The sequence below is a fragment of the Bombyx mori genome, chromosome 9, assembly GCF_030269925.1.
Source record: "Bombyx mori chromosome 9, ASM3026992v2".
NCBI lineage: Eukaryota > Metazoa > Arthropoda > Insecta > Lepidoptera > Bombycidae > Bombyx > Bombyx mori.
In genome coordinates this window covers 11,383,113-11,395,394 of record NC_085115.1, presented here as the reverse complement: position 1 = coordinate 11,395,394, position 12,282 = coordinate 11,383,113, and the positions used below count along the sequence as shown (strand labels likewise).

General features: G+C 39.4%; 1 long non-coding RNA gene across 1 annotated transcript in view; it reads left to right on the top strand.

Annotated features, from left to right (window-relative positions):
• LOC134199383 (uncharacterized) overlaps window positions 1–12,282 on the top strand; it is a 28,680-nt gene that overhangs the window by 12,887 nt on the left and 3,511 nt on the right. The window contains exon 2 of the long non-coding RNA XR_009973862.1: window positions 4,089–4,279. This is a non-coding gene — a long non-coding RNA (uncharacterized LOC134199383). The remainder of the gene's footprint in view (window positions 1–4,088; window positions 4,280–12,282) is intronic.

The window sequence follows — 12,282 nt, the reverse complement described above, 5'->3', positions numbered from 1 at the left end:
TTCTTAGAAAAATTAGTTCCAGTCTACGGGATATGAAGACTGATTTAGTCGCATCACTTGTTACAAGTACATCGGACGTCCTATCCTTTAGGGCGCGACGACATCAAACCAATTTTGTTCATGTAGATGCAATAACGAAGTCCAACGTTCCAACTGGTGTTTAGGGGTAACAGGAACCGTAGACACTACAACTTGAAATCGATCATCCAGTTTGAGGCATAAAGTCGAAATTTGAATGCATAATTACTTCACCATAGCAATAAATCTTCCTATTACGTATTACGTATACATTTAGCACGGTATCCCTATTCTGTGCCTGACTAACTTATTTACGTAAAATGAATTTTAATTCTGTAGTATAAAAGTATAAATAATCACATTTTATGTGACTTTGTTCAATAACAAAGTAACAGTTTCTAAACTAATGTCACTAACTACATCATTATGGAATTAATTAATTACGTTGTTGTTTTTATTCGGTCGATTACTGCATGTCTACGTGATGAGTTTGAACAATTTGTCAATGACAATTTATTTAAACTAAAACATGACATCATAATGCTTAGCCCATGTCTACACTTGTACTGTTACACGCTGTACATAAAATCTAAATTAAGAATTACGTAGTTTAATTTACCATATTCTTGTATCTGTATATGGCTATGAACTGTATTAAGGTCGCGTTGATCCCGGCCGCGATTTCGTCTAAGCTTGATGTCTCGCTGATACTGTACCATACTTCACCACACACCAGGAGGAGGATCATAAGTTTCACCGAGATACTGTACACCAAGTATATGATAGTCCGATCGGATGAAGACAATCCTGCCGAAAAAAGAACAAATTGAAAACGGCATGTTCTAATTCATAATTTAATTCAAAATTGGAGACATTGTAGGTTTTTCGAAAAAAAACTTATACAGGGTGTCCCAGAAATAATGGATAATCCTGAAACGACTCATAGTAGAGCTATTGGGGACTCAAAATAAAAAAAATATTTCTTAGGTATTACCCAAATTAAAAATAAATTAAAAATACCAAATTTCATTATTAAAATTCAAGTCCAGATTAAATTTTATAAAAAAACTACACTGGCTACTCATACGATTTTCTGCATATTCCTTAGTATAGTCCATGTAGAATATTATAACTCCAAAAAGCCTATGGATTTCATTTATTTGTCGCTGTTGTATATTCAAGAAATGCACAGCAGTATGGAATATTTCAACTTTTTTTTTAAATACGTAATTTGGGTACAACCTGAGTTTTTTTTGTCCCCAATAGCTCTGCTATGAGGTGTTTCAGGATTATCTATTATTTCTGGGACACCCTGTATATTTGATTCTTATAGACTACAACAACAAAATTGTGTTGAATTTGAGTTCTAAAATACTTTAAAAAGAGCTATTTATATCATTTGATTGTGCTCAAATACGTAAAAACTCTGATGAAAAATCTAATCCTACCAGTTATGTAAGTGACTCGATAAACAGACTCAAAGAATAGCGATTCGAGCCGTCCACTGGATTGTTCCAAAGCTTTTGTATGGGATACTTTCCTCCATGCACATTTCAAGAGCTCCATTGCTCATCGAAATCGCTTTTGTAATACAAAAACGATCTTGGATCCATTATATACGACTAAATTAAAAGGACCGTAAATGCTAGAGAACGCCTTTCTGTAATTTAACACACTAACGAGTAAGCGTAGATAGTAATTAAATGCTTTTGATTTATACTAAATTAGAGGCTTGATGGCATGCCGAAAGGGAATACGGAATCAGAGCAAGCAGTGTAATGTAAACGAATAGTAATTACGCTATAATTTCTAAAAAAAAATTACTGGTGGTAGGACCTCTTGTGAGTCCGCGCGGGTAGGTACCACTACCGCGCCTATTTCTGCCGTGAAGCAGCAATGCGTTTCAGTTTGAAGGGTCGGGCTGCCGTTGTAACTATACTTGAGACCTTAGAACTTATATCTCAAGGTGGGTGGCGCATTTACGTTGTAGACGTATATGGGCTCTAATAACCACTTAATACCAGGTGGGCTGTGAGTTCGTCCACCAATATAAGCAATAAAAAGAAAAAAGAACTCTTACGGTAAAACTTTACGCTAGGCAGCGGCTTGGCTATGTCCCTGGCGTTGCTGCAGTCCATGGGCGACGGTAACCACTCACGGTCAGGTGGACCGTGCGCTCGTCTGCCAACTAGGGCAATAAAAAATAAATAAAAAACTAACTCTCTCAGGACTACTCGCTAATCAGGACCCCTTATCTTTCTAAAATTCTTATTCTTTAAATGTGTATCTAGAGAAAGCTAGAACGATTTTTAGTTTTTATTCATATCTGTGTTTAGTTCGAAAATATTATAACGCATCATGAATTTACAAGAACTGATATGATACTTGCCTAATGATCAAAATTTTAACATCAACTTTTACTGTATGTCAGTTTCTCCGTATCGGCCTCTTGGTCACACGAGGACAGCTTCGTCGAACTTAAAGTTTTCAAGTGTGCTTCCGCAGACGAATACGTTACGATACGATATGCGATACTCATTGATTCCGATTTCATCTTCTCCTCTTAATTACTACCAACCACCAACATTAGCCGCGCAACCGGGCCACTATGGCTCGGTTCCTGCGCCAGCCGCAGCGCACCGTTGCCATCAGGGTCATCCGCGGATATCGCACCGTCTCCTTCGAGGCGGAGTGTGTGTTGGCGGGGACGCCGCCATGGGAGCTGGAGGCGGAGTCGCTCGCTGCCAACTATCGGTGGCGCAGCGAGCTTCGTGCTCGGGGCGTGGCGCGTCTCCCCGAAAGTGAGCTGCGGGCGCGGAAGGCCCATTCTCGGCGGTCCGTGCTCGAGTCGTGGTCGAGGCGATTGGCCAACCCCACGTGGGGGCTACGGACCGTCGGGGCGGTTTACCCAGTCTTTGATGACTGGGTGGCGAAGGACGTCTCACCTTTCATCTGGTGTAGGTGCTGACCGGGCACGGATGCTTCGGGACGTATCTGCGCCGGATAGGGGCTGAGCCGACGACGAGGTGTCACCATTGTGGACACGACCTGGACACGGCGGAGCATACGCTCGCTGTCTGCCCCGCTTGGGAGGTGCAGCGCCGTGTCCTGGTCGCAAAGATAGGACCTGACTTGTCGCTTCCTGGCGTCGTGGCGTCGATGCTTGGCGGCGATGGGTCATGGAAGGCTATGCTCGACTTCTGCGAGTGCACCATCTCGCAGAAGGAGGCGGCGGGGCGAGTGAGGCAAAGCTCTCCTCACTACGCAGAAACCCGCCGCCGCCGAGCAGGGGGTCGGGACCGGGGTCGTATCCGTGACCTGGCCCCCTAAGAGCTAGGGGTCCCACCCGTTTTGTGCGGGAAGAGACCCAGACGTGGGGTGGCGTGCTTTGCACGCTCACCCGCAGTAGGAAGCCGGGTGATGGTAGACCGCGTTCCCCCGACCGCTCTGGGGGAAGGTGTAACGCGGCGCCATCAAAGCGGGCTCTCGGCCCGCTGAACGAGGGAACTGGTGGTCGTGTCGCTGGCGGCCGCCGGTCCGGCGTCCGTGGGACGCTGGGATGGATGTAATGTGCTCTGCGTCAACCCTGTCCCGCCGTTTCAATAGCCCCGACTGGGCTCCGGCCCGGTCCGAGGTAGGGCGCCGGTTGTGAGCGGCAGGAGTTTTTAGTGAGGTTCAACTCCCACATATCCCACCTGCCGCGCGGGTGGGGATCCGGCGATTTTCTCCTGTGGAAAAAAAAAAAAAACAAAAAAAAACCACCAACATTAGAACAACGCGAACACTCTGTGGATAGTGTATTACTGTGGAGAATCAGCCAATCTAAAATAATCACCTCCGAGAATTGACTACAAGTCTTTATTGGACAATAATTTTTTTTGGAGTTCGGTAGGCAGCGGCTTGGCTCTGCCCTTGGCATTGCTGAAGTCCATGGGCGATGGTAACCATTCACCATCAGGTGGGCCGTATGCTCGTCTGCCTACAAAGGCAATAAAAAAAAAAAAAAGTTAGAGCGAAAAAAAACAGTATTCGTCTTTTTTTAATCTTTTCGATTTAATTTTTAATTTTAGACAGGGTCATTAGGTGTAAAGATGTACTGGTCAAAGTGGTTGGCAGGGGCTGGATGCGAAAGGCAAGAGACTGAAGAGAATGAGTTACTTTCGAAGAGACCTACACACAGCATTGGATGGACGCGGGTTGACAAAAAGAGGGTCATCAGAATGATCAAGCTTCCTTTTCCTTCAGAATGGACCTGTTACAGGTAAACTGAACTGCTCTAGGGTCATGTCATGATCCATCTTGCTTACATCTCATTTCTTCAAATGCCGATATGTACTTCCTACATTACTATGTTATGGTTTGTTTTATCTTTTACAACCCTATCTGCATGGCGCGGCGCCTAATCTCATAGAAAGTGTATGCGGATTGATAAATGCAGCAAAAAATAGTGGTCGACGCAGAATTGACCTAAAGAGCTAAGGTTCTGACACTAATTGCAGCTGCTTTATAGCCAAGACTTTAAATTAAGAATTTTAATTGGTCATGTCAATGATAAGCCCAGCCCATTGAGTTTCTCGTTAGATTTTCTCAGAGGATCGCAATATCGATCCGATGATAGATTCAGCGAAGTACAGCTATCGTTAGGGCAGATGTTAGCATATTATTCCAGGCCGAGCCCCATGAGCGCAGCAAACAGTCATGGTCAAGCCAGAATAGCCCTTCTAGGCTACTGAGAGATAAGTGGGCAAAAAAAGTTCCCGGAACACGTTGTACATTGGATAATATTTCTTCTGTAATAGCCAGGTGGGGTGGCTGTATACGGGCACGTTAAACTTTGCTGAAACTCTCGCTAACTACGAAAGCGGAGTTAGGAAAGATAAATTGAACAGTGTTTTTGTAAAATGTACCGCCTCATTTTAGGCTTAGACATTAATCTATACTAACATCTATACTAACATCTATACTAACATCTATACTAATATCTATACTAACATCTATACTAACATCTATACTAACTTATAGACATTTTCAGCACGACTCTAGAAAACGTAGACGTAATTGAAACTACACTCAAATAGATTTAATCCATAGACACAGATGAGCTAACGCAAAAGACCGGTCTGCGGTGGAAGCCATACTAATCTCATCTTAAGCTATGAAATGTTAAGTCCTCATTAGCATTATGATTAGCTCAAGGCAGAAATAAGTAGAGCGGTGACACCAAGCCATTTGTGATCATGATTGGCGCTGCTGGCATTAAGGATAGACGTGCTCACAATCCACTCGGTATTGAGCGTCTATGGGACCCTACGAACATTACCATAGACAGCGACCTAAAGATACCGTACCGTTATCTCAGTACCATTAAGATACTAGACTGCTTTGCACTTCAAATGAGAACGCATGATTATTTTGGAACAAGGAACCACACCTTTCGGCCAACCATTCCAGTACCATCACTACGTTTTTGAATTAAATTTTTTAATTTAACCAAATTTTTTTTTTTAATTTTTAATTAATTTTTTTTAAATTTAATATTAAAAATAACTATTCTAAGCTAATACACAATTAAAAATTTAAATTCAAAAACGTAGTGATACTAAATTACCGTCATCATTTTATTTTTGACCTATTTGTTCATATTAATTTGAGATCATCAAAATGTCGTCAAAGTTTACTTATCTACTAAAACGTACATTATATTTAGTTTGTTAATAATGATTCTACAAGACACTATAAAGGTCAGCGATGCGACCATTGTTTGGGTGGCTTTTGTGGAACTTTAAATAATTTACACTTTTTTTTTTATTCAATCACCTGTAAACCGTGGGAACAGAACAGTAAAGCATAAATATTTCGGCTTGGTTTAACTTTATGTGTGTTAAGATAAGTAAACGTTCGCTACGTTATAAATTTTGAAAGTTCTACCTGTGTCTCATCGAGAAACTTGCTTTGGTTCGCATGTGTTCCGCATACAGAATACTTAGCTTAGCAATCGGATGTCTATTTCTGGACCATCACGACACTCGTGAAGAAACAAATGCATATTGTCTCCAAGATTTGATAACTAATAGTAATTTAAATTAATTTAATTCTATTTAATGTAATTTAATTTTTATACGTGCCTAGCTGACCCGGTAGACTTCGTAGTGCCTTAATCGATAAATAAAAGACCTAGATTTTTGTATAAAATAAACTTAAAACAAACAAAAGGAATCCGTCCGACGGGAGACACATAAAAGGAAAAACAAAATTGTTATTTTTATTTAATTCCAAGCATTTTCATATTTATTTATCTACCTTTTAAACCTTCTCTGGACTTCCTCAAATAATTCAAGACCAAAATTTGCCAAATCGGTCCAGCTGTTTTCGAGTTTTAGCGAGACTAACGAACAGCAATTCATTTTTATGTATATAGATACGCTCGTTAAAGATCCGACATTTGTTTTTTAACACACTTAAAATTCGTGAACGTTCGCTGAAGGAAAGGAGATTTTTAATTGCCTTAATGCCTAGAGGAAACTATATATTGGTTGAAGAAGATTGAAAGTAGTCAAAGACTTCACATGGCTCCAATTACCAGCGACTAACTGCCAACACTCACACAGGTGATTTGTGAAAAATAAAATATGAAACGATTACTTTCATCTGTAACAACATTTATTTCTTAATCGTTGACTACAACAAACAACAGATTAACAAATACACTTCAATATCACGATTTTATCAAGAAGCGTTTGCAATTGAGGTTATTGTACACAATACACTTAATACATAAATATGCTAACTTCAACATTGGGAGGAACGAATTTCTTGTGTTAGATTTAAAGAATAATGTTGTTTTTTTTTTTCAACATTATTCTTTAAATCTAACACGAGAAATTCGTTCCTCCCACACTATTCATTAGCTATTCATCTGAAGCGTTGCCTGAAACATATTGCGTGAGTGGATCTGGTGAGTATAGAATATGACTAGTTTATGTTAATAAATATTAATCACGATTACTACTTCCGGTAGACAGCTACTTGGCTATGTTCTTAGTATTACTGACATCAATGTGTGTCAGTAGCAACTACTTACCATCGGATGGGCGATATTATCATCTGCATACAAACGCAATAAAAAAATCACGGCTAGTTCTATTAGAAATGCTTGTTAGGATACTAACTTTATGATAATGAATTAACCTATCTATAACCATATATCATTTAACCAGTTCAGAAATTATATCATAATACAACAATTTTGTTAGTTTTTATTAAATTACAGTCAAGAAACATTAATTTAAATTGAATTCTAATAATTGCATCTGCTAAAGTGTTACAGAATAACAAACACAAACTAAGACAGACATATCGAATATAGTTGCAAATTATGTAGAGAATTACAATGAATGAGAATTATTTTTTTAAGCCTTCAATCGGAATATTTAATTCTAATTCTGAATATAATTATAATAATAACAAAATCGTATTACAAGAAATAAAATAGATAAATGAATCTTTGATATATTTTATCTTATTATTTGTCAGCTTACAATATAAGAAATCTTACAAGCATTAACTATTATAAAATATATTAATATTAACTATTATTTTGTATTGATGATCACTTTGTTGGTGCAACTTAATAAATAAATAAATAATAAATAAATAAATAAAATCGTTTCTCATAATACCCACAAACCCCTGTTTTTTTATTCTTGAAATATCATAGTTACAAAGTAGTGGGCATATGACCAATCAATCTTATTTATATTAAATAAAATGTTGATACAAATTGTTGTGTAAACAAGTTTGTTGAGTTAAATTTAAATTCCCAGAAACTAAACCGACTAAAAAGGGGAAGGTACTCACAAATGATTGCTTTCTATATTTTGTGGTCTTCTGTCCCCGGGGCACTGTTCTGGATGCTGGAGTTTTTAATACACGGACACACGCACAAGTTGAATCGCAAAGTTTGCGAAAAACAGTATTTTTGAATTAAAATACTTTTTAATTTGGCGCGCGCGCGGTTTGAAAGCGTCGACTATAGTTCTTTTCTTCGCCCGCTAGGAGGCGCGTTACATTTCTTCATTATGCCGATAGATGGCGTGGATTAGGAAAAGGAAATTTTAGTCGGTTTCCTAACATTTCCCCCCACCGAAATCAACAATGATTTCAAAATAGGTAAACACAAAATAACGTTATTATATCTAGAATGTTAACCTATATGAATGGGCTTTGCAAATTATGTAATTTTGCTTGAAACATATAATCATAAAATAAAAAATTAAATAAAAAAAAACTAATACGATTAGCCTTTGAGCGAAATGGACTGTATATATAAATTTAAATGAAATAGATATGTAGTTGTAATATAAAATTAATGAAATGAATTAAATAGATTTATAATAAGTTATTCATCCTACTCTTTAGGGAGAGGACTCAGTTTTGTGACAGGGCGCTTTAGCTTCGAATTTTGCGTCCGAACCGTAACAACGCGAACCCTCCCATCAAGTCCGGGATGAACCTGTTCTACACGTCCTAAGCTCCATTGTTGACAAGGGGCATTATCATTGTGAATCAGTACCAGGTCATTTATAGATAGATTAGGAGCATCAACGTACCACTTTTGACGTTGCTGCAATGTATGCAAGTATTCTAGTTTCCAACGACGCCAAAAATGCAATGTGGCTTGTTTAATACATTTCCAACGCGTTAAATTATTAGTAGATACATCAGAGATATCATAACTTGGAGCCGAAACCAATTGACGACCAACTAAAAAATGTCCCGGTGTCAGGACATCGAATTCACTAGGATCGGTAGATAAACTGCACAGAGGGCGCGAGTTTAAAATCGCTTCTATGTTAGAAAATAAGGTAGATAATTCTTCGAATGATAAAGCGCGTGTACCTACTACGCGTTTTAAGTGGTATTTAGCCGATTTGATTCCAGCTTCGAAAATCCCACCAAAATGACTACCAGTTGGAGGATTATATTTCCACGTTACTTTTCTGATGGTGAACTGATCAGTCAAGTGATTTTGTTTTGAATTATAAAATTGATATATTTCATTTAGGTGTCTGCCAGCGGCAACAAAATTTTTGCCATTGTCAGAATAGACCGTATGTGGCAGTCCGCGTCGAGCCGTAAACCGATCGAACGAAGCCAAGAAGCAATCAGTAGTCAACGCCGAGAGTACTTCAAGATGTACTGCACGTGTTGAGTAACAAATAAATAAGCATAAATAGGCTTTTGATATTTTCGCATTACGCCTATTTGATTCCTTTGTATAAAATGGACCTCCTATATCAACACCGACAGTATATTGGAAGGGATAAATATCGGACTCTAAACGACACTTTGGTAATGAGGCCATTTTAGGTTGATTAATAGTGGGCCTATTCTTAAAGCACGTAACACACTTAGAAAGGCGCGATCGTATCACACACCTAGCGGCTATAATCCAATATTTTTGAGCTAATATGTTTTGAAGAGATCTAGGCCCGTTGTGTAAATAGACCTTGTGATAGTAATCTATCAAAATATTTGTAAAATGCGATTTTTTGGGCAAAATCACGGGATGACGTTGAGTAAATGGCAAATCCGCGTGTGAAAGCCTACCCCCCACCATGAGGAGACCACGGCTATCGATGAACGGGTCGAGTTTCCGTAGGCTTTGCGAGCATCGATTTTCCTTTTTTATTGATTTAATGTCATCCTCAAAATATTTTAATTGAACAATTTGAATAATTTTATCGTGTGATTTATTTATTTCAGAAGTAAGTAAGGAACCCTTTACTCTATTAGCAACAGAAGCTTTACAATTATTTATAAATCTGTAACACCAGGCGAATATACGCAGTACCTTGTTAAAGTTTGAAAATTTAAGTATTATTGAATAAAAGTCCGTATTCACATTTGACGTTTCACTAAGTAAAGTGTTTTCTTTAAGAGGTTTGAGTTCCAATGGTTCACCTTTGAACTCTGTTATCGATCTGACAGGCCACGTATGCGGTGGCTCGTATAGCCATCGAGGGCCACGGAACCACTGATCTGCGATCAGCAGCAAATCGGCTGGCGTGGCGCCGCGAGAGCACACATCGGCGGGGTTGTCAGTGCCATTCACGTGAAACCATTGTACCTCTGTCGAGCTTTCATTAATTTTAGCGACACGATTGGCGACGAAAGTTTTTAGTTTGAACGCAGGTGTATTTATCCATGTTAATGCAACTGAACTGTCAGTAAAAGCTAGTACCTCGCCAATTTCTACTTCCTTGGCCAAAATATCGATTACGTACCGTAAAGTTTTTGACAATAAGTGAGCAGCCATTAATTCAAGACGTGGAATTGATACTGTTTTTAAGGGCGCGACCTTAGATTTCGATAACAGTAAGCTAACGTTAACGTTACCTTGCACGTCTTGACTGCGAATATACACGACGGCGGCGAATCCAGCCGTTGACGCGTCACAAAACCCTACCACTTGAGAGACCGTATGGTTTTGGACAAAGACATGCCGGTCGTGTTTTAGTTTCGATAAAAACGGTATTTGAGATGAAAACATTGACCATTCATCGAGTAACAACTTTGGAAGAGTGTCGTCCCACCCTAATTGAGCGCACCATAATTTTTGCATAAAATTCTTAGCAAGAAAAATACACGGGGCTACGTATCCCAAGGGATCATATAATTTAGCTATTTGTGAAAGTACTGAGCGTTTCGTAATATTATCTACCGTATGTGTAGTACGAAAAGAAAATGCGTCTTCTTTAGGCAACCAGTGTAGACAGAGAATTTTGATAGACATAGTTTTACCGTCGTCGAATTGCACTGGGGGCTCAACTTGATCACTAGGCAGTTCTTTAAGTAATTGATCGCTATTACTTGACCACTTGCGTAATTCGAATCCACCAAGCCTCAGTAATTCGACCAATTGCCGCTGAATCTTAAGAGCCTCTTCCAAGTTATCCACAGACCAAATTAAATCGTCCACAAAAAATCCATCGCGCAGAGCACGAGAAGCCTCTGGGAAGCGGGCGCCTTCGTCCGCGGCTAGCTGCTGTAGCGTGCGTATCGCTAGAAACGGGCTACTCGCTACACCATACGTCACGGTGCACAGCTCGTACACTTTAATGGGCTCACTGGGCGAGTCGCGCCACAAAATGTGTTGATATTTACGTTGGGACTCATCAATTAAAATACAACGGTACATTTTAGATATGTCACCGCATAAGGAAATCTTACGTAACCGAAAACGTATCAAAAGTTCCACGAGATCAGCCTGCAACTTCGGGCCCGTGTATAAAACAGAATTTAAAGATTTATTATTTGAGGTTTGACAAGACGCGTCGAAAACTACACGGAGACGAGTACTACTGCTGTCAGGCTTATGTACGCAGTGGTGGGGAATGACGTACCCTGATTCCACTTCTGATACCTCACCGACACAAATCATATGACCGAGCGAAGCGTACTCATCCATAAATTTTTTATATTCCTTCCGTAGGTCTGGTAAACGCGACAGTTTACGTTCTAAATTTTGATATCTTTTTATCGCAATTTGCCTTGAGTTTCCCAGTTCAGAGTCAGGCTTAAACGGGTATTTAACAATGTATCGACCTGTACTATCACGCTTATAATCATTTACAAACATCTGTTCAGTGATGACGTCATCCGGGTTTTTGGGCAAATCAGCGACTAAGCTTTCTGTTTCCCAAAACGATTTAATTAAGTCATCGACTTTTGATTCGCTGCTTAACATGCACATTGATACATTTCTAGTGTTACTCGTATTATTGCAAGACAGCTGACCCGTAATTACGTAACCAAATACACTACTTAACGCCAACGGTAATCCTTGCCGCGACGGACTATACCTTCCACCGTCATAAATAAACGGAAATACGTCGCTGCCGAGCAACATGTCGATGCGACTCGAACGATAGAAAGTAGGGTCAGCCAACAACAAGTTTTTATATTCGAGTTTTAAATTTTCTGTAAAGTTAACCGAAGGCATATCACCAGAAATTTTTGAAACCACAACCGTTTTTAAATTGAATATCGGATTATCGGACGTGGTTGGTTTGATTTTGCATAAAACCATGCCGTGATCACGAACTACCGCTCCGCCTAAACCTATCAGTTGTGTGTTACACTTTTGGCGTGGGAGTCCTAGTCGTTGTGCACAATCATTCGTCAAAAAACTAGATTGGGATCCACTGTCAATTACCTACTACTCGTACGGGTTGATATTTGCCTAAAACGTCCAATACGTGT